Here is a 27679-nt window from a genome sequence, read left to right on the forward strand (position 1 = left end):
TTGAAATGAATGGGTTCATTATGAATTGAGTGGCACTACATTTCAAAAGCAAAATTAGATTGAAATGCAAGAACTGTAGTACGGAATTAGTGTTGGTTCTGGATCGTAGAATGGAATTGTGTGTGTGTGATTGGATTTTTAACGTAGCTTGAATAATTTTTCAGTCATATTGCTACGATGTCTGCAGTGTGGCAGTTTATAGTGATGTATAGCACTGGGGCATCATGCTGCAAACATGTAGTATGATGTTGCACCCAGTCACATTATCCTGACACCAGGCCGATCAGTCCTAACACTAACCTCTTAATGCTGAGCGTCTAGCGAGGTAGCTGTTAATACCATTTTTGTAAGTCTTTGGTATGACTTGGCTGGGGTTTGAACCCATGACCTCCCGCTTCTGAGGCGGACGCTCTAACCACTAGGACACTGGAGTGGTCAGAATGGAATTGTAACAATTACAATGGAAGCAATTTGTATTATGCTTGTTGGGGCATTCCTCACTGATGGCTGTCAGTGACATCATCATGGGAATGTGTAACAGCCACATTTTGTAAGAACAAGGTGTAGTTGGTGAACAATACAGACACTTTTCTGCCATTTCCACTGGCATCATCTCATATGATGTTATTTAAAAAAACTTCCTACAACATACTCACAACATATAAAACCTATATGCAAATCTGATGAAAGCTGCTTGTGTTTCTGAAACACATATTCCATACTGGTGGCAAGAATGTCCAAATCTACATTACAAAAATGAAAACATTACCATCCACCTAGGAGTTGCAAATGTATGAAATCCTCTTGTTGGGTAGTTTTACTAACAGGCTTTACAGCAGGGCCTTCCATTAGATCTAAATGTGGCAGGTAAGTTGACAAAGTAGGGTGGGGGGTTGGGGGGACCTACCCCAATGGGGATAATTCATTTTTTTTTAAAGTAGCATGGTGTAAAGTAAAAGTAGATGGGCTGATAAGGAATCCACTGAATTTACAGACTAAAGGTTCAGACATTTGTTTTAAGAGAAAAATGAAAGAAGGAAACAATACAACAGATATTTTAATATGACTTTAATGTTTATTTTCTAGATTTAATTAAGATTATGAATCAGAATCAGTCTCCAACTCCACTGTAAAGTTTATCTATTACTTCTTCTGCTCAGGCACCTGCAAATTAAAACAAAATTGTAATGCTTAAATAAAGTCATATCATCTCAGCACTAGTTACATATGCAGAAGTCATGTTAATCAGCATTATAAAAATGTATGAAATTTTCTTCACTGCACTTGTGCTTCCCTTACTATCGTTAAGCCATGATACAAGATAACTTTGCACTTACTTATCATTTCTGGCAAGTGGATGGTGCAATCAATTTGCACAAAGATGAATTTATTTCATCCAAATATTTCATGTGAATAAAAATTCCAAATGGAGGCACTTGTCCGATCAGACAAGATATATGCATATTGTAGTTAGCTGGACTCTAGCTTTGATAGTCCTGGGCAATAGGATAAGCTGATTTTGTTATCAGTTTAGAAATGCATCCGCTTTGCAAATACTATGCTTTAAAAGACGAAACTGAATCCAATATTGATGAAATAAGAGTCATTTGGATTACCTTGTTTTTTATCATTCTGCATTGGTTGGGTGCATATTTGAGGGTCTCTGATATGGTCTCTTCCATTCCATTTGCCTTTGCTTTGCCATTAGTTTTCAAGCAGGCTTCTGCAAGAGTAATACAATGTTTTAAAAAAGTTTCACAACAAAGGATGCATTGCATTTTTCTAAATGCCAGCAATAATCAATGGAATATTTTTAAAACATGTACTTTGAAATGTGGTCTCAAGTTACTTTATCAATTCATTTAAAAATCTCTGGCAAGTCACATGAAAAACACAATTTAAATCAAGCCATACTTACTTATCAAAACCTAACATATCACAAGCTCTTGAAATGCTTTTTTCCCTTTACGTCCCTTTGGACTATACTCTGGCCAGTCTTTTTGTTTTAAGCTTTTTCATCATCCTGCAGACACTATCCCCAATTGTAAACCTGCCAAGGGAGCTCAAGTAGCATATCTGAAAATAATAATAATAATAATAATATTACTAATTTGATTTTGATATTATTATTAGTAGTAGTATTTCATGATCGATGTGACAAAATATGCTTGTATATAGTTATTTTTTGCCATGGTTTTGCAAGCAAATTTAATTTCTCTAACTTGAAAAAAATTTGATAACATAACTATGCAACACAATGTACTAATAGCAATTATAAACCAAATTAACCACCGTGAATCTATTAACTTCATAAATGACATTCACTCAAGGATTGAATTAAAGTAGCCACATAATATGTAATAGTGTATATGTAGTAAAATACCTGTTACATGTTCATCTCTAAACATGTTTTGGCCTACATCCGTAAGACAAAACAGCCAACCACTACATGTTCACCCCACCCCCAAAAATAATTATACAGGCACTGCAGAACTTGCATAAATTATTTTGAGGTTCACAACAGCAAATAAAGGTTATAACAGTTTTTTTTAAATAGAAAATAAAGCCCCAATTTACCATCTTCTTGGAGAGTTTGGGATTCTCCTCCAACCTCTGGCAAAGGCCCTCTAGTTCCTCCACTGAATCACATGGCATTGCAAGAATTTCTTCTCTATATTCTGTGTCTGGGCCTTGTGTATGAACTTGGAGGGCCAGCTGCTCCAACAAATTCTCAATATTTGTGTCCAGTTTCATAAGTACATTGAACTGGAAATCTGTAACAGATTTGTGATGAAATTAGTTTTGAAAGATCAAGATCATTATTATAAACTCCTTAAAAAGATCTGTACAGTGAACATGGGTTTAACAATGAAATATATTTATGGAATGAAATACATGGTTTTTGTACAGTTTATATGAAAACTTTTCCCATAATCCTTTATTTTTTTATTCCCTGGATATGTTGTTTCACTGCTGGTGTCTGTAAAGTCTGCATTCAATGTAGATGGTTTAGGCGTCTGACTTACACAAGACAATGGTATACATCAGAAAGAAAAATAAAAAAAACCAATGGAATGATGAACAGTCGACACATCAATGAAAAACAATTCATTGTTTATTTGCACAAATAAGTCTTGAACAGTATGTTTTATGACCTATAATTTAATTAATTAACATCTCACAATGTTCTGAAATAACAGTATCTAAGCTACAAGAGCTTGTGCTTTCATGTCATAATCTTCCATTTTGCAAACAAATTTTGATGTTGAATCAATGTATATGACCTTAGCATTGAACACTAACATTCAAAATGTCTACAAGATGACAAGACTATTATCAACTGAAGTGACAACAAACCAATGAGTTTTACGTGCATTGAACATAAGCATTTTTAAATGCTACAAAATGTGTTTTTAGTGTATGGCCACAAATTACCCAACATTTTGTCAAACATAAAACAGTTCTACTACCTTAGATGAGAATTAAATTCATAAATACAGTGTATAGTTGACCTACTCGTATTTAGAGAGCTGTAAATGAAATAAGAGATTATATAAAAGTCAACACCTGTAGTATTTGTTTCATTATTCTATAATGTACATTTTTTTTCCATCCTCAATACTTACTACTTGCAGAGGAACTGGCAGAGAGAAATCTTTATATTCTCCACTCCAGAGTGGATGGGGATGGTGATGGTGTTGTCCTTCTGGATGCAGCTAAGAGTATAAAGATTATCACTACTCCTTAATTGCAGTAAAAAAGAAACAAAGAAATCAGACTGGATTTTTTGGCATGTAAACAAAATGCATACTGGTTGCAATGACCACTGTATATAAAGCAGTGATACAATATATCACAAAATGCATTCTTTTTTAACAAAACATCTAATCTCATATATACAGCATCATGAGTAAGTAAGTACTCTTAAACACATCTTATTAAACAGACAGAAAAATGATGAAATTTATACATACTTTTGATAAAGAATTTCCAATTGTGGCATGGTATAAAAGCAATTGATAAAAAATAAAAAGAGAACATACCAGCAGGATAAGAGGAAATCTTGGAGTCTGCAAAATACTCTCCATTTCAGGAGGTTTTGGATGAGATGGCTGACCAGAAAGGTTTCCACTTGAGATTTTCATCTTTTTTCAGTTCTTCATTTTCATCTGAAATGTCAATGAGAACTTGTAAATACTGTATGAGTCCTTGAATACACTGACTCCTTGTGGCATACAGGGTTTGCAGAACAATCGCTAGCAATATTCACCACTTTTAAATCCAGCTGGTGAATTTTCACCATGAAATGCATCCGAATGCAGTGAATAATCCTGGATTAAAGACAAAATAGTGTACAGAAATGTGCAATAAATTAGTCAAGCTCCAGACAAAACAAAGATATGATTTATCTCTGATTCATAATGACTTTTCTTGTGCTACACATTTTACCAATGCAAATTACATTGAATTTTGTAAATTAAATGGTACAATTAAGATATGTATGTCAAAAGATTACTAATCTTCAGCTTTCCAATTAATGCTAAACACAAGTATCAAGTCATGTATTTAGTCTCTCACCACCAATAAATGCATTTTTAAGTAATCATCCTAGAGTGCACCAAAGTCATGTGAACTTGATCCAATTCCAACATTACTGCTGCTTGAGTGCTTAGATCCAGTATTGCCTTCACTAACTGATGTTATTAATACCTCTCTCTCATCAGCATAATTTCCATCATTTTTCAAAACTCCCATTGTAAAACCTCTGCTGAAGAAACTAACACTACACCATAAGGATTTAAAGAACTACTGCCCGGTTTCTAATCTCCAATTCATATAAAAAATCTTACAAAAGGTTGTTCAATCCCAGCTTGCATCTTGTCTGAATTCAAACAGTCTTTTTAGCAATGTACAATCTGCATATCGCCCTTGCCACAGGACACAAATTGTGTCTGCAAATAGATTACACTCCAGCCCAGTTGATCTATGTTGTGGTGTTGCACAGGGGTCTGTTCTTGGACCTGTTCTCTACACTCTATACACTCAGCTGCTCTCAAGTGTCATAGATCATCATCCAGTGTCTCACCAGTTGTACACTGATGACACCCAAATATACAAATCTAGCCACCCAACTGAAGTTGATGCTACCATCCAAGGTGTAGAGATGTGCATTTCTGATGTGAAATCATGGATGACTTGTAACAAGCTGCAGATGAATGATGATAAAACTGAGGCCATTCTGATTACAACACAAAGACTTTCTCATTCACGTCCTTTACCTCACACAATAAATATCAGCAACACCAACATTAAATTCACACAATCAGTACAAAACCTAGGTGTTACTCTGGACAGTACTCTCACATTGCACCAACATGTCATGAACATATGCAAGGCTGCATATCTTGAGCTGAGACGCATCAGCTCCATTCTCAGATATCTTTCAGTTGATGCCACTAAAACACTTGTGTGTTCATTACTACTTTCAAGACTGGACTATGGTAACTCAATTCTGTCTGGTTCATCTTAATATCTACTGCAGAGACTTCAAAAAGTTCAAAACATAGCTGCTTGGATCATACTTAGAGTACCACAATCAGAGCACACTGCTCTGTACCCAACACTGGCTATCCATTCGATCCAGAATCAAACACAACATTAGTTCTCTGTGCTACGTTTCACTGACAGACTCTAGTCCAACATACCTATCCGACCTCACCTATGTGTACACACAAGCAAGATACTTACACTCCTCTTCCGACAATCATATACTCATTATTCTCACTATGAAAACAGAGTCACATGGACAGCATTCTTTTGCATACCAGGGCCCAGCAACATGGAATGAATTGCCTACTGAACTTAGACACAAAGACGCAGTGATCCCATTCAAGAGTGCTCTCAAAACTACTTATTCTGACTGCAAAAACAAAGTTAATGACTTAATAATGTTAACTACCTTAAATATTCTCAGCATGTTTTTTATGTTTTCTAATTTCATGGTGTTTGTTTTTGTAATCGTATCATTGTGTATGTTTTTATGTTGTCTAATGTTGCAAAGCGCTTAGAGCTTCTAAAGATTAGGCGCTATACAAAGTCCTCATTATTATTATTATATTTAGCTTGGATGAATATTTTTTAAATCAGTGGCCATAACTAAAACAATGGGATTTTGTTTTATGATCATAAAAGTATGTTGGACACCATCCATGATGTACAATGCTGTCTGACATTTCTATGCACCTAAGGTTTCCATCTCAAATATTAAAGCAAAATGCATACCAAATTTGACAGATTGACGAAAATAAAAAAAGCAATGCTTACCATTTGAAAAGAGGCAATTGTCACTAGAATATTCTATTCAAAATGATATTAATTTTGGACACAGGGGATACCACCCCCATGTTTTCCTGACTCGTGATATGTCGGCCTATTCTGTGCACAGCTTTAAAAGATGTAATGTTTATCCATCGAGCTATAGAAATGAAATACATTTACTGTAGACTGTTTCTGTCAGCAGTTAAGTTGAGTAATTAGGTCAGGTTTATAGCTAGTTTACAAAATTCAATGTAGAATGCCAATAAATGACAAGATATATTTTTGCAAACTAAAGTGATCTTGAAAAAAGATTAGTAAAGTTTAACATTTCATAAAAAATAAGCTATTATGTGGAAGAGAAACAACAATGAAATAGGATGCAATGTGTTTGCGTCTTGTTGATGGGGGAAAATTACTAAAGAATTTAGAAACAGACTATACGCTGGGGAATTTTTTGAGAATTTATGTTCTGGCGACAAGTTTACATATTGGGTAGCAGATGATTTTGCATGTGCGGGACAACTTCTTGCAAAATTGGAAACTTGGATTAAAATGCAGTATTGTTTTAAGGTATACATTACCATATTTTATATAATGTATTGTATGATTCTAAAAGATGCATAGTTAATCGGAATTTCTGGGTTACAGATTCAAGAAGGTCATGGAGTGGGTCTACATGTTGACTAATAAATTACTATTTGATCCCCTAGGTGATATTTCAATTCTAAATTAAAACTAATAATACTTAATGTATAACCAAAAATGCGACAACCTGGTGGAGAGGCGAAAATGGATATAAAAAACTTCCATATAGCCTCAGCAAATTTAAACTGAATAAATAGGGAAAAAATAATTAAACTAAACAACAAGACAAATTATGATATGATTTTCATACAAGAAACACATAATAAGTTGACTAAAGAACTAATAACTTCATATGAGGAAAAATTAAATGGGGTTATAATTGTGAATGATTATAAGGAGATGTAAGGGGAGGGGTAGCTACTTTTATCAAGAATAAAATGGGAGTAACTTGGGAGCAAAAAAACAAGGGAAACTTTTTTGCAGGAAGATTGATACATATTGTGATACAGGACACTCATTTTATAAATGTATAAATACCTGCTAATAAAAACAAAAAGCAACAATTCATTGAAAACCTGTTTAAATATGTAGAAACAATTTCAAAGGCCCCCCTCCAATCTGTGTTGATATTGATGGAAATATTGTGGATCTGATGTGCAATCTTACTGCATGCAAATCTTTCCAGAAAGCACCTATGTACTGTTTAGACACCGGTATTTGGTAACAGCCATATCTAGCGCAAAATTCAAAATGGTCATAGGACAGAAGGTTGAGTAGCTACAATGTCATAGCCTCAATGTCTCCATGAAGTAGGGATAGTAATATTTGTGCTAGGGTTGTGCTATTCCATGTCGATTTACAAGTAACCAAACAGGATTTGATTTGGAAATATTTTTCGCAAAAAGATCTCTTCTGCCAATGGTAGCTCAATGGCTGGGAGAAATACTGGCAAGTCAGATGTGTATGAAATGTACAGCAATGTGTGCAGATAAAATTGTCAAAAATGTTTGCAGGTTTTAATGAAAGGGCTATATCAGCCTTGAAAGTGCCAGAAATTATCATTATAGCTGTGGCTTGAGTCTACATGTTTTCAGTTAACAAAAACAGAGCATCAAAGCTAGTAACTGGCATCCTTGTTAATTTGACTAATAACTATTTTTAATTAACCATTTCAGATTTATAAATATATACTCAATAGTAGTGAAGTGGGATGATATAGCGTCAATGGGACTTACCATTAAAAACCACCCTGGGACGATATAGCGTCAATGGGAAATTTAACATTATGGAAACCCTTGGGACGATATAGCGTCAAGGGGAATTTAACATGGGAATATGGGACTGTTTAGCGTCAAGGGGAATTGAACAGGGTGGGACTGTACAGCGTCAAGGGGAATTTAACATGGGCAAAAAAAAAAAAAAAAAAAAAAATCTTGGGCCTGTTGAGCATCAAAGGGAAATGGAACAGGGTCAGGACCCTATTTTAATAAGGTCCCGACCTGATGGGTCTATGGAAATGGAACAGGCGAATATTGAAACAGGGAGGGGTCTCTATTTTTTATTTTTTTTAAAACAAAAAAAACAAAGAAAAAAAAAAGGGTAGGCAATGAAAGTCAAGATCTTTTCGAGACCTATGAGTGGCCCTGAAAAGGGCCTTTGGGTTTCTTCTTCTTCTAACTCTTCCACTTCTTCAACCATCTTCTAACTTTTACCAATATTCCTGTCATCTTCTTCTTTATTTCTGACTCAGGCATCCAGTCAGGATGACCTATCACTCGGAATTTCTCCTGTATTCTTATCCAGTTATTGTTGAGTTTCTCAAAGCTTTTTTTTCTCTTTCTATTTTCTTCTTCTTTTCTTTCCTTAGACCACTTTTCTTTGATATTCTTTACCTCTTCCGTCAGCACTTTCCTCATTACTTCTTCCGTTTTTGTCAACTGGTCGAACCCCCATTTTACGTATCACCACTCCATCCAATACAATACTTTTTCCAGGAAGCACCCGACTTGGATGACATGGTCCAGTGCTTCCTTCAAACTTCCCACTCTGACATAATTTGGGTCAGTAAATCCGCTTGACTTGTTGACTTCTTCTTCTATCATCCCTGCGATGAGATCTCCGGCCACCTTTAGTCCTTTGACTTGAATAGTTAACAAGTCTTGCCTATTTCCATCACTCCATTCCTTTTCTATTCTTCCTACAACATATTCAACATCCATTATCCAAAAATAGATATCTCTTAATAGATTGAATAATTTTGTCACCTCCATCTTCTTTGTTTATTCCGTGGAATGGTCTGAACGATTGTTGTTGTTGTTGAGTTGAATTATAGTGGCGTGCGCTTCGCATTGAGCATGTACCACTGGTTTATGATGCCACAGGCACCTAACTGATTACTCCTTGGAGGAAGGAATGGAGCCACTTCCTCCAGGCATATCTGTGTTCACAGAACACTAATTGATTGGGCCGTCAGGTCAAGGTACTTTTGTGTACACATCAATCTGATTGTAAGGCCTATGTTTTGTTTGAGTGGGATTGGACCCAGCACACACTCTGTCATTCATTTGCATTGATTAGCGACTAGTGGGATTGGACCCGATCTAGTCCGTATTTTTAATTTATGATGCGTGCACTGCACGTATGTGTTTTGATGTCTGTCCGTCGCAAAGGGCGAAAGTGGTCAGGCTCGGGCGGAGTTGTCTTGCCACAGGTTAGCAGGGTTTTTCCGATCCAGGGTGTTTTTGTTCTAAATTTCCGTCTTTGGAATTTTGAATCATAAAAACTCTGTGCTGTTTTTAAGAGAGATAGAGGTCTATTGAGGTCGATGTTAGCTTTTAGGTGACAGTATTTGTCGATTGGTTTTGCAGCCTTGTGCTGCTGGCCCTGGATGGAGTTGGTGTTTTTTCCATCTTACTGAGTAATTGTTTTTGGGTCCTAATTATCTAGTTGTAAATTTTGGTTGCAGCCTTGTGCTGCTGGCCCTATAGTCACTGGGTTTTTTTTGACTACCTTATACAAGTAATTTTTGGGGTGGTATTCTATATATTTGTTATATTTGCAGCATTGTGCCGCCGGGCCCGATAGTCGTTGGGTTTTTTTGACTACCTTATATGTGTAAGTTTAGGGTCTTAATACGGGGGATCCCTGATGGTCTATTCTTGCGACCACCTTATACGTTCTATTTTGGGACTATATGGTTATACCTAGTTTTTGTCTTAGCTGTCACCTATGTAGAAGATAGACTTTTGGAGCTGTTAGTTAGGGTGTTAGGTGAGTATTAAGTTAGGAGAAGTGGAGAAGGTTTGTTTTGTTTTTCCCACCACCCACCCCCTGTATATTTCTTCCTGGTATTTGAACTAGGTGTTTTTTAATTTAATGATATTTGTTTGTAGAGTTTTATCAGTCAGTGGGCTAGTTTTGATAAAATGAGTTTTTCTATTGTTCAGAATTTGGTACTTGTTTTGTGAGTGTATTTATTTTGTAATACTTTTGGCTAGATTCGGATTAGATTCCCTCGTCGATCACACTCGCCTCTCATAAATGGATAGTTCGGGGAGACCGAATCCTTGTCTTCGCCATTGGTCCAAATTTGATATATATATATTTTATGTAAGTATTTATTAGTGTAATTTAGATAATTTCATTGCTTAGCCGGTTTCGGATTAGATTCTCTCGTCGATCACACGGTCTGAATGACGAATACTGTAGGTTCTTATAGTTAAAGCGCAGACGTGAAGGAAAACATCCCCCTAAGACTAAAATCTTATATTACCAAGATCATCACTTAAAACGTACAATTCACAATCTTCTCCTAGAGCAAAAGTAATCCACATAGTAAGTAATTTCAGACCACTGCCATTCAGGGTAACGTTCAAGAATCTCATTGAACTCTTTTGATGTAAACGGTCTAAAGCGATATAATAGTATGAATGCACCCTTGACCCAGAGAAATCTAACACACTGGTTGACTTTTTTCACTTATCTCTTGTGAATTTCTCGGAATAAAAGTTCTACAGTTATCCATTGAGATTTCACTCTGGCAAGCCCCTGCCAAACTTCCTTGTAAATCTTCTCTTGCAGTTCTTTAGGTAATGATTCAATATCGTTTTTGAAATGAAGTTTAAATACTGGTCTCGATGATGTCCAACATTTGACTCCTAACCAATCTGGTTTCTTCTTTAACGACATGGTAAGTTACTTCAATGTCTCGGTCCCACTAAGGGTAAGTAATGACAATTCGGTGACCAACGAGCATGTTCTAGATAGGCCGAATCTTGTGGTTCCCAGTGGTGAAGTGACACACCGCAACTGAAGCACTTGACTTTATCCCCTTCGTGCAAGTAGAAAAATCTGGCTCTGGCTAATTCTTTGGGGATCGGTCCTCCCAGATACTTAGGCCATTTTCCTTTGAATGATTGAAGACGATTTTCAAAGTCGCAGTATTCCGACAAACACACAGGGAACGAATATTCGTCTTTCACAGGTTCGTTTCGATGAGGGCTGGGTGACATGGACAGGAGTTTGCTCAAGTCTGGATGACATCCGTAGGGGGGTAGACGTGAAGGTGAACATCCACATTTAAAATGAAACCCAGTAAAGTGTCCAAGAGGACGAGCAGCATCGCTTTCGCATCCCTCAGGTTTGACACGCACAGCATCACTTTCCATGAGAGGGGTAGTGAGAACAAAGTTCTCATGATGCTTTACGGCATCGCTAAGGTCACAGCGTACAGCATCGTTCCCATCGCAAGGCTCACAATCACATTCCACTTCAGAAGCCCCAAACTTGAATTGTGCCTTTCTGAACTTGTTTTGTGTTTCTCTGAAAGGATTCATCTTGTTCGCTTGGTCTTGGTAGTCACAATGAACTATCGATCTTGACCATAGCCCCTTTTTATACTAGTCACAATGCAGTCTCAAGCTTGTACATCGTTCCTTTTTTGTATCTAGTTTTTGAAGGTACTGTCTCTAAGGTACCGTCATAATTGTACCGTAGTGTAATGGGTGGAAAGGCCATAGAAAGGTAAGGGCAGTGCAAAGACCATCGAGTGTGTTCCAGAATAGCTGAACCTTTATAGATACATAGATCCATTCGTAACTTCAGTCCACAAGCGAAACACTGTACTTCGTATCCCAATCCTGACTCAGGTCCCAAGTAGACAAATCCTGTTCTAGCTAAAACATGCGAAGAAGGTAATCCTTCCCTATCCGTAAACTATTTCTGAAATGTGTCCAATCGACGGGCACAATCACAATAGTCAGGTAAGACGACTGGAAAATGGTAGGGTTTGAACTTGGAGTTCTCATCAGGTTTCTCACTTGATTCTTGCTGTGGCGTAGTCATGCTTCTGGTGAGTGGCTATCCACTTACAACCAATGTTTTATACCGACATGTCCATATGGCAATATAAAGTGATTGGGAAGCCGCACTCGCTTCTGATACACGATTTGACAGACTTTTTCCAAGGGTCGACTGACGATGTGGTGAGTGGGTAAACGTACAATCTTGTTCGGTTGATAGGTGGTCACTTTAAAGTGTTCATCTTCTCTAGACTGCAAAGCTTCTTTCAATACGCCAAAGTTCACCACTCGACTGGTACGATAATTCAGAGTCAATCCTTTCACTTTACACTTCGTGTGCACTTCTCCTTGTTTGTCCCGGTATTCGTAGCCGTAATTTTTAAGACCGCCACTGGCGAAACTTAGAATCTTGTCGTCAGAATGCTCGTCTGTCCAGGCTCCTAAACGGTCTCCTTCGATGTTAGGGTGCTGTTGACTCGGGTGATCGATGTAGATGCAACTATCCGTGTTAAAGTACAGGACGCGTTCCCCTAACAGTTCTAAAGCTTCGTACAGTTTTAAGCGAGCATGAGCTGTCACGTAAGCTGCAATGATGACATTTCCAAAAGGATCGGCTTCTACAAAGTCCAGATCTTCTTCGTAATTGACTAAGATCAAATCTTCGCGAACGACGTCCACGTGTTTGATGAATTTAGTTTTGTTGTGAATCATCTGGAAGTAGCAGGAAGGTTCTGTCAAATATTCTGTCTTGGGTAAACACGGTCGTTGTGCCATTTTACCCCACAAGCAATTTAACATCACTTTGGCAAACGATCGCCTGCCTTTGTTTTTCTCGATGTGATCTAAAGTAATGCCTTCTTGTGCCCAGTATTTCTCTTTGAATGTCTTTTGGTCTTCGGGAGTGTGATACCAGGACGGATAACCACTGGCTTCTTGCTTTAGTTTCAAAAAGGCATCCACGTAGTCTGCCAAAATGCCTTTCTGAGTGGGGTCACCCTTGTTGTATTGTTCTGTCTTGGGAAAGTGACAAATTTCATACACTTCTAACAGTTGGTACCCCATGTCCAGAGCTTTGAACAATTCTACGCTGACCCACGTCCCCGTCAAGGCCCGTTCTTCCTGGGTGTGCTGACAAGGCTGGTCTTGGTTGCACGTTTCAGCACAAGTACGGCACAAGGAAACATCAGTTTGTCTTGACAATGGTGAGGTAGAACGGGATGGTACAAGTCAGTGGGAGCCAAAACTTTACATTTGATCAAGCCTTCATATTGTCGAATGTTTTTCAAATCGATGTGTTCCGTCAACAATTGTGGGTGCCCTGCAGGAAAGCGACAATATTTGCACACGTAGGGATACAGTGAACACACGTCTAAGTATTTGATTTCTTCTCCTTTCTCTTCGTCGGCTTGGTACAGCAAACTGGTGGCATTGGTCCTTCCTCCGTACAAACTATCCCTCGTGTTCAGGGGGTCCATGAACTGGTAACTTTCCACGAGGTGTTTAAACTCGGGATCGGTTTTCAAACGGTGATGGTACTCGTGTTCCCACATTTCCACCACTTAGTATCCTTCCTGTTCTAACTTTAGGCGTTGCTGACATGTGGCCTGGTACAAGTCTTCCATGGTTCATTGTAAAAACTGATTTTTAGTGCCACGGTCAGGGTAACAGACGGGGCATCCGTGAAATAAGCAACCTTTAAACTCGTACACAATCTTGGGGTTTTCTAAGTCCCAACCATCGACCGAATGCATTCTGATGGTCTTTTCACCCCCTCCGTTGCGGGCATGCTGAATCCATTTGTCTTCCTTGTCGCACAAGTAATGTAACCAGCGTAGGGCTTTGACCGAGTATTGACGTCTGACATAGTTGGTCATTTGAGGACTGATGACAGCCACGGTGTTTTCAGGCATGAATCATTGCCGGTACACTAAGGAACATGCTTTGGCAATGGTGCAAGCTTCTTTGAAAGGATCGACCCCTCCGTGTTCCATGAACAGTTCTCGAAATTTTCCACAGCAACGCCGTAAAATGTCCACGTCGGAACGACAATACTTTAGCATTTCTTCCTGAAAGTCGAAAGGGTCAGAGGCGTGAGCCTGGTACCAAGCGTAGAAAGCTTCTCGTTGTTCGGTACGCATGTTGTCAGGGTCGTAATAGTGAGCCTCGGGCAAATGGGGTAGAACGGTGTGTTGATTGGCTTCCGTATTGAAAAAGTGTGGAAAGCACCCTTTAGCCATTTCTGTCATTCCAAACGTTTTAGGCATTCGACTCAAAGGCATGGCTAAGTAACTCATCGAATCTTTAAACTGTACTTGTCCCACTTGCATGAAAATGATTTTGGCTCCATTCAAAGTGACTTTAGGACGTTCGGTGCCATGTTCTGTATAGTATCTGTGAAGAAACTGTCCATCGTATCCGGAGAAATTGTGAGCCATCACTGTGGCATGACGATGACAATCTCCGTAACGTTCGATGTCCTCTTGGATCCACGTCTTGTCGATGGGGTGTAAGACCCATCGAGCGAAATCAGCTAGCGTGTTCGGTCCTCGAAAGATTTTTTCACGTCCTCCAGAAATCTTGCTGCAGTGAAGGCAATGACTGAAAATAGGTTCTTGAATGCACTTCTCGCACGCTCGATGAGCCACGCAGAAATTAGGAATGTGAATACCAGTCTCTTGCATGCATTCAAAATCGAAAAAGATGAAATTGCCTTTCTTCTTGTGACCGATCTCTTTCTCTGGTTGGGGTTGGTATTTTTGCACATAGCATTCGTGTTCCAAGTCCACGATGTGGCAGCAAATGTGACATTTTTTCTTTCCTCGACACAGGTGTGCCTTGGCATTATTGGTAAGTATGCCTTGTCCACAGGTAGGGCACAATCTCAGCAGCTGACAAGCACATTTCTTCTGTGAACCTTGCATCTTCAAATGTTGTTGGTAACAGGCAGGGCTGACAAACGTGCGCAGACCAGTTGAACAATGCACTCGTTCTTGTCCTTCGCTCAGACAGGGTGGAGAGGCCAAACATGCTGAGCATTTCAATCCACATCTCGGTGATGAACCCTTCTGCTTTCTCTAACAGTACTTCGGACTTGAAATCTTTAAACTTCACCGTGTATTTGTAAGTTGTAGTTCTAAATTTTCTAGAGGGATGATCTTCCGTCTCTTGAATGGAATAGTACTTTTCACGGTTGACTAAGGTTGGTGAACTTTGTTTAGAGGGTTTGGATTCTGGTTCACTCATGTCCTCTTCAAAATCACTGGCATGAATTTGTGCCAAGACTTCAGCCCTGGTACGAGGCGATAAAGCACGTTTCTGCCTCTTACTTTCTTCTTCCTTCTTCTCAAATGAATTGGATCGTTTCATCTTGATAGCAAAAAGTCAAATGACTAAAGTTTAAACACCATGGACTAATTTATAGTCATAGCAGACCAGCGTATATAAAAGGGTATGTGTCTTGTCCTTTCACTATTCATTTCACTCTCAAACCGAGCACAACGATGGAAGAGACTACCCAGATCGAACGTTTCATCAGAGCTTTGCGAGGGGTCATCCAAAAATTCTCTTCAGACCAGCCGAGGGACTACTCTCCTTCCTTTCAAGATAAAAGTCAAGATACTTGCTATATCTGTCAGAAGAAAGGGCATTGGTCTTCAGAGTGTCCAGACAGTCAAAAAAGAAAAAAAGGGGCTAGAAAAGACAAAAGTCAAGATACCTGTTATTATTGTCAAGAAAAAGGACACTGGTCTCCAGATTGCCCAAAAAAGAAACAAGGAGTCAGAAGAAGAGAGGGATTCTTCAGAGGAAGAAGAGGAAGAAAACAGGTGAAGAAAAAGAAACAGGAGAAGAAAAGAAGAAGAGAAGAAAGTGAGGAGGAATAGGAGGAAAAGACTGTGGTGGTGAAGAAATTCAAAAAACTCAGAGAGTGAACAATGAGACAGAAGAAGTTTATGAACTTTTTAAAATGCTCTGTTGTGAATTGTGAATTGGATTGTAAATATTTATAAAAGAATAAATTAGGTATTAAAAGGTAAGTGTCTTTGGGTTTTGATTTTAAAATAAGAACCTACACTCACACACTCATACACACGTACTACAGAGGTAAAATGTTTTTTTTATAGTTTGAATGGATGTTGGCAATTGAAAGTCTATCTCTTTTCGACAGACGTGGGTGGCCCTGAAAAGGGCCTTTTTTGGTGTAGGGGTGAGTTTAAGCAATCAACATTAACTGCCTTAAGCCTTTGCCACGGCCAAGGCCTACTTCTGGACTGCGTAGTGTTGATGATGATGATTTGGTTGAAATCACTAAGGGTGGCACGGGAGGCTTAGTCACAGGGTTGGAGTGTTTAGCTCGGGAAGGTCGTATTCTCTTTGGTCGTAATAAAGAAGTCTGATAACATTTGTTTCAGACTTCTTAACTCCGCTAAAATGTCTAACAGTACCGTGACCATTTGATTTTCACACCATTGTTTCTTTGCTGCTGCTTCTTCTTCTTCTTGTTTTTTTCTTACCTCTTCTTTTTGCTGCTGTTGCTGTAGGAGAAAAGCTTGTTCCGCTTCCTTTTGCTGTTGTATAAATTTCTCCAATTCTTCTTTCTGTCTCTGTCTAAATTTCTCCACGTGTGGTAATGAAGGAGAAGGTGACGAAGGTTCCGGAACAAATTCTTGCGAGGTAAGAAAATCCACAAAATCCCAATTCACCTCTTCTGAAAGTAAGTCCGGTTTCCCTTGGGTAGTCTCCACAGCTGGTGCACCCCAATTTATCGTTTTCTGAGTTTCCGTCATGTTGAAAAACTGTCGCATGAATTGACTGCACACAGGTGCTAGCAAATCTATATAGACCACATGATGTCACAGACTGCTCTCTTCGGATTGGATGTGGGCTGACTGAATTTTGTAACGCGTGTTTGGATTGGTCAGTGAACTCCGTTTCAATCCTTCCTCTCCCTATAAATAAGTGTAGTTCACTGCATTCCTTCACCTGTTCTCGGCGCCTCAACATGTGGACCAACGTTCAATCTTCTACGCTTGTGTCTTCGATGATGTTCAGGACAGACATACCGATGTACATCCGATCCAAGTGGACAGTTGTCCATAGGACAGATACCAGCCTATGGATACGTAGGATCTATGTGGAGAGGCAAGGATGTCTCAAAAGAGTTTTAGTCTATGGTCCTGCAGTCAGGCGAAGCCTAAGGACAAGAAGAAGTCACAGATGCCCTTTATGTTAAGGGCATATTAACATAAACCCAAAGGCCCTTTTCAGGGCCACTCATAGGTTTCGAAAAGATCTTGACTTTCACTGCCTACCCTTTTTTTATTTTTTTTTTTTGTTTTAAAAAAAATAAAAAATAGAGACCCCTCCCTGTTTCAATTTTCGCCTGTTCCATTTCCATAGACCCATCAGGTCGGGACCTTATTAAAATAGGGTCCCGACCCTGCTCCATTTCCCCTTGACGCTCAACAGGCCCAAGATTTTTTTTTTTTTTTGCCCATGTTAAATTCCCCTTGACGCTATACAGTCCCACCCTGCTCAATTCCCCTTGACGCTAAACAGTCCCATATTCCCATGTTAAATTCCCCTTGATGCTATATCATCCCAGGGGTTTCCACAATGTTAAATTTCCCATTGACGCTATATCGTCCCAGGGTGGTTTTTAATGGTAAGTCCCATTGACGCTATATCGTCCCACTTCACTACTCTCAATGTGTTTATACCAATATTAAGTTTCTGTATGTCACTGTGTTTAAGTTTTGATTTTCTCTGTTTTATTTCACTTGATACAAACACATGCTGACTAATCTTGTCATGTGGTGTATCTCGATCATACTGTAAAAGTGCATAGCTTAACACAGGTTTCGAACTCTTGCTATGAGCAGCAGCAGTAAACATGGCATGTACCACTAGAAATCAACTTTTTTTCTTCTTGGCTATAAAATCATTAGGTACTAATGTGTAAACTATTAAGTTGGTAATTTTTTAAATATAATTATTGTGCAGATTTACTAAATGTACTTTTGTGATACTAAGTCCTATGTTTGTTTAAAGGTTCTAACAAGCTGGGGTTTTTATGCAATATGTCATAAGTATATAAGGTGTTGTGGGCTGCATGTATGAAGACAGCTCAGCAGCTTTCTAACTAATATTGCAATTACTATGAGCTTTTTTAAAAGTTATTTATTTTCTTTAAGTTGTTTCTTACTGTTCTGTATATAGTTTAGAAACTTTAAGCAATATTTTGGACTAGTCCGATAACATAAGACACATCACCCAATATATTTGTTGGGGGGCTGATGGGTCTTACTGCCTAACGAAGGGTGCTGTGTGGAGCGTTTTGATGTCGACTAACAGTGTAATGAAAGTCAAATTTTCTGAAATATCACACACAACTGGTAACCAATAACAATGCATTTCTACAAAGTAAAGTTATAATGTTTTTGTCAGACTTCACTTATCCTGATGTCTTTTCTCTAATAAATTCAAATTCTCACAAAAGAACCGGACCTGTTTTCAAGTTTTGTTGGCCCACATTTCAGTTGGCTGGAAAGCGATGAAAGTCAGGAATGCCAAAATCGGGTTAAGCTGAAACATTATTCTTTAAGGAAACAAATAAAAATATGTTTTGCCTATTGGAACTGTAAGCAATGTTTTGTTTCATTCAAGAAACATATTCCCCACATGAACCTACTTAAACAAACTTTGGCGTACCTCGACTACCATTGCATTGCAACAAATTCAAATGTATGTCAATGGAACATGAAAATGTGTCCATTTGCTAGTGTCATATTTTCACTCCACCAGGATAAAGACAGCACTGTAAGTATATTAATTACACATAAATTAGTGGAAGAGTGTCGATATAGGCTGCCAAGTGTGTGAGCTATTCCTGAAACTTGGACTACTCATTCCGATGACAATTGACATTGGAACACATATACATGGCCGTTATTTGGGTAGTAAGACATAGCACTAAAACAAAATATTTTGGACTTGTACATTTTTGTTTAAGATTTTATTTAAGCACAAAATATTTATTGATGGAATTTAATGTGCTTTTCTCTATTCTAAATTATATAATTAATATTCATTCCTAACTTATTTTACAAGCAAACTACATAAAGTTATATCATTTGTTATAAGAACTTGGCTATATTGTCAAGTGAGTGTTATCTTCACATACCAACACGTGTATGTACTGATTTTCTGTATTTAAGACTCTAATTCCATGCCTGAGAAATTTTTCTTATGCTGCAATACATGATTCAATTTCTTATACAGTATAGGTCCAAAAATGTTCTTAGGGATATAGAATACCCAAGTCATTGTGAGTGTTATCCTTGCTGATTTGATCTTTGCAATACAATTTAATCATTACTTAATCCATGATATGATTGAGGTTTTTTTAAACTAGTAATTTTTTAAATTACATTACATTTTTTTGTAATGTAACAAATCCAAATCACACACACACACTTAATCTAGCACTTCACACACATAATTCCAATGTCTTCACAAAAAGCTCAAAATGTCAAAGTCACTGTGAGTGTTATCTTCACTGACATAATATTCTAACTTCAAGTCAACAATAACTTATTAATCTAGCAATCCAGAAAAGCATAATTTAATGACATTTTTCTTTCATAATTTACTAGTTGTCTAAGTCTGAGGTGGGCAAACTATTTTTCAATGTAGCCACAGGTGTGGCGAATGAGAAGTGAAAAACATCATACGATGCCACAACTGAGCCAAACTTACATGGCCAATTTGCCACTTGTGGCAATTGGTCACAAGGTTGCCCACCCTGGGTCTAAGTCAGTGTGACCATTGTCATTACCAGCCTGAAACCCAATTTAATGCCATTTGTATAAATTCATTTCAAATAAATATTATGATATAGTTGAAGTGTAAAGTCAAGCGAGTATTCTGTTTGCAGATTTTACATTTTAGATATTACAGTAAAGTCATATTTTCTCTTGTGTAGTGAACTTTATTGCAACTGGTTCCAAAATAGTAAAACTTATTCAGTTTTCATTCACCAGAATAGGTATTAATACAATCCTGAATTAACTGTATGGTACTAAAATATACCCTGATCTTGTGTGAGATTGTAATATACAGAACTATACCTCAAGACAACAATAATATATTGAATTTATATTGTATCAAGACTGTCATGGTTATGAACTCCAACTTTATTCAGGTTTTTTCATAATAAATGATCATCTTGTGTTATGGCTGAAAAGAAATCAGAGTTCATTTTAACTCCATTCTCTCCACATTTGTCAGTTGTTATGAGGCATACTCATCATCAGTGTTATAGTAAAATGTAATCTTATCTGGATCAATCTTGGTGGTGTAATATATGAATGGAGAAAGAATATTATCATCCAGATTAAAATATTTTTTATTCAGACTCTACTGAAAATTTTAGCTGGATATGGGATACGGAGCCTGATGTGTACGAACAAAGCAATGTGTACCATGACCTTTTTAATTTAACATTTTAAACTCCTGCAGAAGAAAGAGATTTTTAGATCCATTAAATTGTATTAACAAAAACATTTCTTCAGTATGATTTTCCTTTACTTAGTAGTGACAAAACTCATATTTTAAAGTTGTTGTTTTGTGTTTGGTTTGGCTTTTTATGGTAAAGCAACACAAGTAAGTTATTTAGTGCCAAGGCACTTTAAGTATAGTGCCTTGCCCAAGGACGCACCATGGTAGCTAACCCAGGTTGGTCCGATGGTAGAATTTGAACCTACCTTATTTCACAGGTCCAGAAAGCTAACCACTGAGCAACTACAGCTCCCCATCTTATAGTGGAATGCTGGTATACTTTATGATCAAGAAGGATGGGTTGGGGTATGCATGTTGCATCTGAAAAAAGTGATGGAATTTTTGTTTACATAATATTTTAGTCATACAATATGAATCATTTTCTATAGATTTAAGATGTATCAGATCAAGTTAAGAAAAATTATATATTCTGTTTCCTGGGAATGTACTAAAATTCACTGTTAACGTTTGATTTTTTTGGTAGTAAGCTTACTTGGTATTTTTTTCTTTTTAACTTGAATACCTAATTTGTTAACATCCTGTCCTAAATCTTCATGGTTCTGTCTATAAAGTGACAACTGTTGATACATGTAGGGAAGTTTTTGTTTATATCTTTTGATTTTTGTGGTTCTGGAAGTTGCAGTATTTGTTGTTGTATTATTAACCATTTCAGTAATTTAATGAATGCAGAGTATACTGCTCTATAAATGAAATTTATGGGAAGATAATGTAAAAGTATGTTTCACTGCAAATATAAATTGTTTAAAATAATAATATATCATTTATCATATGACTATTCAATTGTGGTAACTAGTATTCCATCCAATATCTATATATTAAAATATGTCTTTTCATACAGTTGGTGATCATTTAGATACAAGTCCAATTGAACATAATCAAATTATCAATGCAGGTGTTTTTATTAGTAGTAGTATTGCAAGTATAAGTATTAGTATTAAGATTTCATATACAGGTATGATAAGTGTATCATAATGTTTAAATGATGCTCCTTGTTACAACATAAAATATGTTCATTGAAACAAATGGTTCACTGGTAAATTGGCAGTAAAGGTCTTCACTGAATTATTTTGCATAAACTATTTTACAATAAAACATATATGATGCATCTCAATTATGATGATGTGGAGGAGGAGGATTAATAATAATGCAGTTTAAGTTATCTTCATCACATAAGTTCTAGCAGATGTGTCATTTTTATGTGGCTCATTATCAGTTTGAAACTGGTCTATGATTTCCTGGATCTGGACATATCTGGCCCCCTGCTGTTGTGCTGCTATGGTCTTTACAGTTCATTAGGATATCAGTTACACTTGGTTTACATTTAGAACCCCATGGGATGGAATGCCCAGTTTGAAACTGAGAGAATGGTTAATTATCCATAATATAACTCCTGCAGTTATTATTAGGTTTGATATCAAGGTCTTTCATTAAAAGCTTTTCAACTCATGTTCTGTTCTACCATACAGATAAATAAAGTCAAATTCAAGGCTTTCAGAATTGTCCAGTTTGTTTCATGTGTTGTCAGTTTAATGGGCAGGTAACTAAATGTGCAGCAGACGGACTGTATATTGCCACTGTACCACATAAATATCAGTGCTTAGTCTGCTCTCAGTGGCTGTGGTTTGATTAGTTACAAGTGTCATCACATGTGACTAATTATTAACCAATGTAATGAAACTTATATAATTAGAAGGCTGTATTTAAAAACTCTAAAGATCTTAAAGGTGTGCTAGAGGGTAGGGTTAGCAGTTATAATCCCAATTATGTTGTGACGAGCAAAAAGCACTGCACACATTTGAGCTTTTAGTTTGGTTCTGGTAGGGTCAAAACATGCAGGTACATTTTGATCTTTAAAAATTAACATAATTCCCATGTAATACTTTCCAAACCTAAGTATGCAATTGATCTGATAAAAGTTTTGAGATTACTGTTTAGGCTCTGTTCTTACAATACTAGATATACCTGACTACTCCACAGTGAAATGGCCAACTGTTAAGTTATATAAGCCAGATGAGTAATGTTAGCCATTTGTTTAAGTGTTTTCTCATTAATTTCATTTGTGTCACAGAGTTGCATGCAATATTTCTTTCTAGAATAAATTTATTTTATTTTCTAATTGTGTATTTTATGGTCTCACTGGACAGTTTATCTGGTGAATTTTCATCCGACAATGACCAATTACAGAAAAATGAGAATAATTTTACACTGAAGATACTAACAAAAACAAACTAATGATTTTTGTAGAAAGCATACATGTGAGATTTTGACTGCAGTAATCAGGTTAATTCCTGATGCAGCTATTGATTTCTATACTGAACCATCACTGCCACCATCTCCTAAATTTTACATTCATTTTTGACAAGAAATAGCTATTTTCAATATTTTTCTGTGACAAGGCAGCTAAAAGAATCAGTATGTGGCTTATGCATGAATAAAGTTCACTAGTACTATAACAAATTAGCATACTTTTTTCATCAACCCTCAACCATCTAGATTTTTTTATATTTGCCTCTGTAGCAGACACACATAAAGGTCAGCAGCTCATTTGCAGATCAAGCATTTGATCTCCAATGCTCATCTAACTGTGACAGGTAGTCACTAACAAGCCAACCTATTTCCATGCCTAACTCAAAGTAAATCTAAACCACATTATAGATTTAGCTTATGTGTGAATTTAGAAATGCTAGGCTTGTGATAATTAGGTTCATGCCTTCTACCTTAAAAATTAGGTGTATGTCAAAATACAAAATTATCCAGTGAGACCTATGATGTTAATTTTAATCCCTATGGGATTTGTGACATAAAAAACCCAAATGCTTTATGTATTAAAAGGTAACTAATGGGGGCAGGATCTGCAGTGAATCAATGGTATGTATGATAGACTCCTGATAAAAATGTTTGTGTTACAATCCTGTTATCAAGTCAACCAGGTTACCAACTGCAATGAACCCTTGCCTTACTCCAATTCCCTCAGTACTCAGTAAACAACTAGTGTTGCTGTACATAACAAAACCAGTCCATATTGATTTTACCTATTTTACTAAATCCTGACAAAAATAATTCTCTAAATAAAGCATGATTAATATGTGAAGGTCTCGCATGTAATCAAACTCTTCCAAGCTTTTAATGATATGAACCGATTTATCAATGTTTATCAAATTTACATGAAAAACTATTTCTTATTTGTTATCAAATATGTTAGATGTTTTGATCATATAAGCATTTCTGCTACATTAGATCAAAATAATCTTTTTGTCAGAAATAGAGCCCTTATAGTATTTGCAAGGTCAACCAATCAGATGCAGAATTTGAGTTTAATATGAATGAATATTTTTTTTACAAAATTGCTCCTTTGCTATATCTTGATGAGATAAATCTATTTACCAAGTCTGATAAAATTAATGAGAAATAGTTTTAAGAGCAGTAGCAAGAATGGCGAGTGAGATGTAGAACCACCACATTATTTGCATAGAATTTGCTTACAGCCTCAGACATACAAGCAAATAATTAAACAAGTCAGATCTAAATTTGACCATAAACACTGTTGTGCAAGTCGTAAGAAACTCTGCCAATCAGATGCAAGGTCACTTCATTAACATACCTTTATCACACTCATAATAAGCATCATTGTGAAGCTTGACTATAGAAGCCCAATGGCCAAGTATGATCAAACTTGAATCAGCAGTAGTGGTTATAACCTCGTGTATTTGTATGCATCTTCACTTCTTCAATCTAGATCTCATTTATATAAGCATGTATTCTAAATTTAGTAAAATCTGCACTATATGCATAAATACTGCATGCGGTGGTAACATGCTCAGTCAGGTGAAAGATCACTTTATTATTATTAATGGTTAACACTCATCAAACTTCGAGGACAACTTAATGATTTTAGTCTATATTGTGGAAGTATGGCTTTTAGGTTGGTTAAAAGAACTCAACTAATCTTATACATGATCACCTCGTGTATATACTTGGATTTTGCTGAATTCCTAAAGCATGGAAAGATGCCATAAAAAACCAGCTAGTACATAATAATTTTGATAAGCAGGATGATAAAATAACGAACTTGCGAAAACAAGATTCACTCAAGTTTATTTACAAAGATCTTTGACAGGAAGCTAAAAGGCAACACACTGCGAAGCAAGAAACTTGGATGCAAGTATTAAATAAAAATATAAGTAGTGAGGAGTGGTCTGATATATATAGCCGGGCAAAATGCTGTACCAAGGATACCAAGTTGATCTCTTTTAACTTTAAATTAATCCATAGAATAATCGCTACTAATGATTTTCTTAAAAGAATTAACATATTTGATGACAACAAATGTACTTTCTGTAAGAGTGAAACTGAAAGTATTGAGCATCTCTTTTATGACTGCAGTATTACTTCACAGTTTTGGTACCGTTTTAATGAAGTTTTTGCACCTTTTTGCCCAAATATTGTACATCTGTCCAAAAAAGAAACATTTTTAGGAAGTGAACAACTGGACAGTTTGGGTAATTTTCTGCTTATTTTGGCAAAATATTATATTTATACTTGCAGATTCAATATGAAAAATCCTTCTATTTTTGCTTTTAAGCAAATAGTTGCAATGCATAAGAACATTGAAAATTACACTGCCAAGGTAAATAAAAAAGAGGACCAATTTCTTCAAAAATGGACCTCAACAATGAACATTTAACTTGTCTCTGACTTGAGGGTAAACAGGAACAAAATACTGTAATATCACAAAAGCCATGTCACCTAGATTTTGGCCATATGCATGTGTATATGCGTGTGTGTGTGTGTGTTTTTCTTTTTTACTTTCTCTGTAGATTATATTTATTATCCCTAGATTATCTGATAACCAGAAATGTTTGATTGTAAGGTGATCCTGGGATGGTTCCCCGACCCAGTGGTCAACCTATTACGGGGTTAATTAAAAAAAAAAAAAAAAAAAAAAAAAAATTGGATTTTGCTCATTATTAGATTTATCCAAGATGTTGATTTAAGCCCAAAACCAAGTTTTATATAAACAAATTGATCAGAACTATGGACTCCAAAGTAGCTAATTTCTTACTGTTGAAAGACAGAAGGGATGTGAAATAAATAACACACTCTGGACCATTACATAAACCCACTTAGCCTTTTGACCAGTTGAGATAAAATAGCAACAATAATGTTAATTCAGATTGATAAATTATGTTTTCTCACATTACCTCTAGCCCTTTTCAACATGGATGGTATTTTTCTTCCACATATGTCAGCTCTTAATTAGTGGCCCTTTTCCATCATGAATGTTGTAGGTGAAACTCTCAGAATTAGGCTTTTTAATTTGTATCTGAAAAAGAAAAAAATTATTGGTCTGCATATATCAATGTCACCTTTTCTGTATTAAATTAAAATACCATATGTGTGTGTGTGTGTGTGTGTGTGTGTGTGTGTTCATTTTAGAATTTAAGCATACTTGTCTCCATGTGTTTATTTTACAATTGATGATGATAACACATAACTGGTTCAATTGATAAAATGTTATTTCTGACTTCTTACAACTGCTCATTATATCTGAATTTACATTCAATGTTTGTTTTAATTAACATATTTTGGATAATGGGCAAATTATTTATTTTGTAGTTTATCATTATATCATTTATCAGTAATTTATCATTCAAATATTTAAAATATAGTACCATTATACTGACTTCATATTCTATATGATATCCCAGCAATACATGTTAAGCAGATAAGTGCAAATAAAAATGTTTAGAATGTAAAAGCTACTCCAAGCTCAAAGAAAATCTGCAAAAGATGATCTCCAACATATTACCAAACAAAAAGCGAAGTTAACGCAGTTACCTTTTTTATGATGTCTCAAACACCAACGGTACTGTACAGCTACGTCTTCTGAGTTTTACCGTCATCTTGTCTTTCAAACCAGAATTAATTTCTTGAACTCTTACAAAATGAAGAAAATTTTAAATACTATAATTTAAGCAGCTTCTTTACATGACATAAGATAAATTATGGCACAGTGTTATGTCTTTCAGCACGACGCAACTTCACATTTGGACGGCGTGCTGTGTGGGCATCCCTGACACAGCAACTGACATGAATCCTTTATTAGCAGACAATAATTCGGAATAAATCCTCCGCAAATCTAACATTCTCGATTTTTCATAGTTCCACTTTTTCACTGTTGCATTTGTTTGATTGTGCTCATGAAGTTCAATGAATCAAGTTCATCTGCTGTCTGAAATCCCGGTTCAGTTGGTATTTTCTTCCGCGCATGATGCCGTGTAAATACAAGTTACGGTCGACATTCAAAGTGGTTTAGGTTAATTTATTATTTTCCTTTATTAAGGTCATTTGCAGAAAGTGTTTCGCTAGGATGAGATAATTTTAAAAAAAATATATCAAAAATAAAACTTTCTTTTCCAACGCTAATACTGGATATATTTCAATTTGTGATTGATACTATAAATAAATATTTAAAAAAACATTTTAGCCCGTGGCTTCGGCGCGCCACTCGTTTTTGTGGGTTTTTTAAAATGTTGTTGGTGTTGTTTTGGTTTTTGTGTGTGTGTATCACACTAAGAAACATACCAGGTATTAGGCCTAACGTAGGAAAAGAAATTATCCTCTATTTGTTACTATTCTTACTGTAAAATGACGCAAAAGTGATCAAATTGCTATTAAGATTTTGTTTTATATAACACTTACCGCTCGTTTTCCTCGAGATAAAGCAGCCACTTCAAAATGATTATAAAATCTGTGACAGATGAAGAATGTGGTTTAAATAATTCGTAATCGCCTGCCTTAAATACTGTAGGGATTTGCTAATGTATTTCATGGCCCTCGTTTGAATAGATAACAACGATCATGTATATCGACCAAAATTTGTATATTCCTGCCCACGA

General features: G+C 36.5%; 1 long non-coding RNA gene across 3 annotated transcripts; it reads right to left on the reverse strand.

Moving 5' to 3' along the window:
• Positions 1-1053: 1053 nt before the first annotated feature.
• Positions 1054-27679, reverse strand: LOC149771865 (uncharacterized). 3 transcript variants are annotated; one of them, XR_016418152.1, is made up of 9 exons: positions 26619-27679; positions 25982-26103; positions 20966-21080; positions 4044-4169; positions 3627-3743; positions 2578-2774; positions 1919-2076; positions 1617-1723; positions 1054-1164 (listed from the first exon to the last, which is right to left on the reverse strand). It is a non-coding gene; the product is annotated as an uncharacterized LOC149771865 (long non-coding RNA). The 3 variants fall into 3 exon arrangements; XR_016418151.1 differs by having other exon boundaries at positions 3627-3716; positions 26619-27678; XR_016418153.1 differs by lacking the exon at positions 3627-3743 and having other exon boundaries at positions 26619-27678.

This window comes from Sinohyriopsis cumingii, unplaced genomic scaffold (assembly GCF_028554795.1).
Source record: "Sinohyriopsis cumingii isolate HCF-2022 unplaced genomic scaffold, ASM2855479v2 utg001621l, whole genome shotgun sequence".
In the NCBI taxonomy this organism is placed as follows: Eukaryota; Metazoa; Mollusca; class Bivalvia; order Unionida; family Unionidae; genus Sinohyriopsis; species Sinohyriopsis cumingii.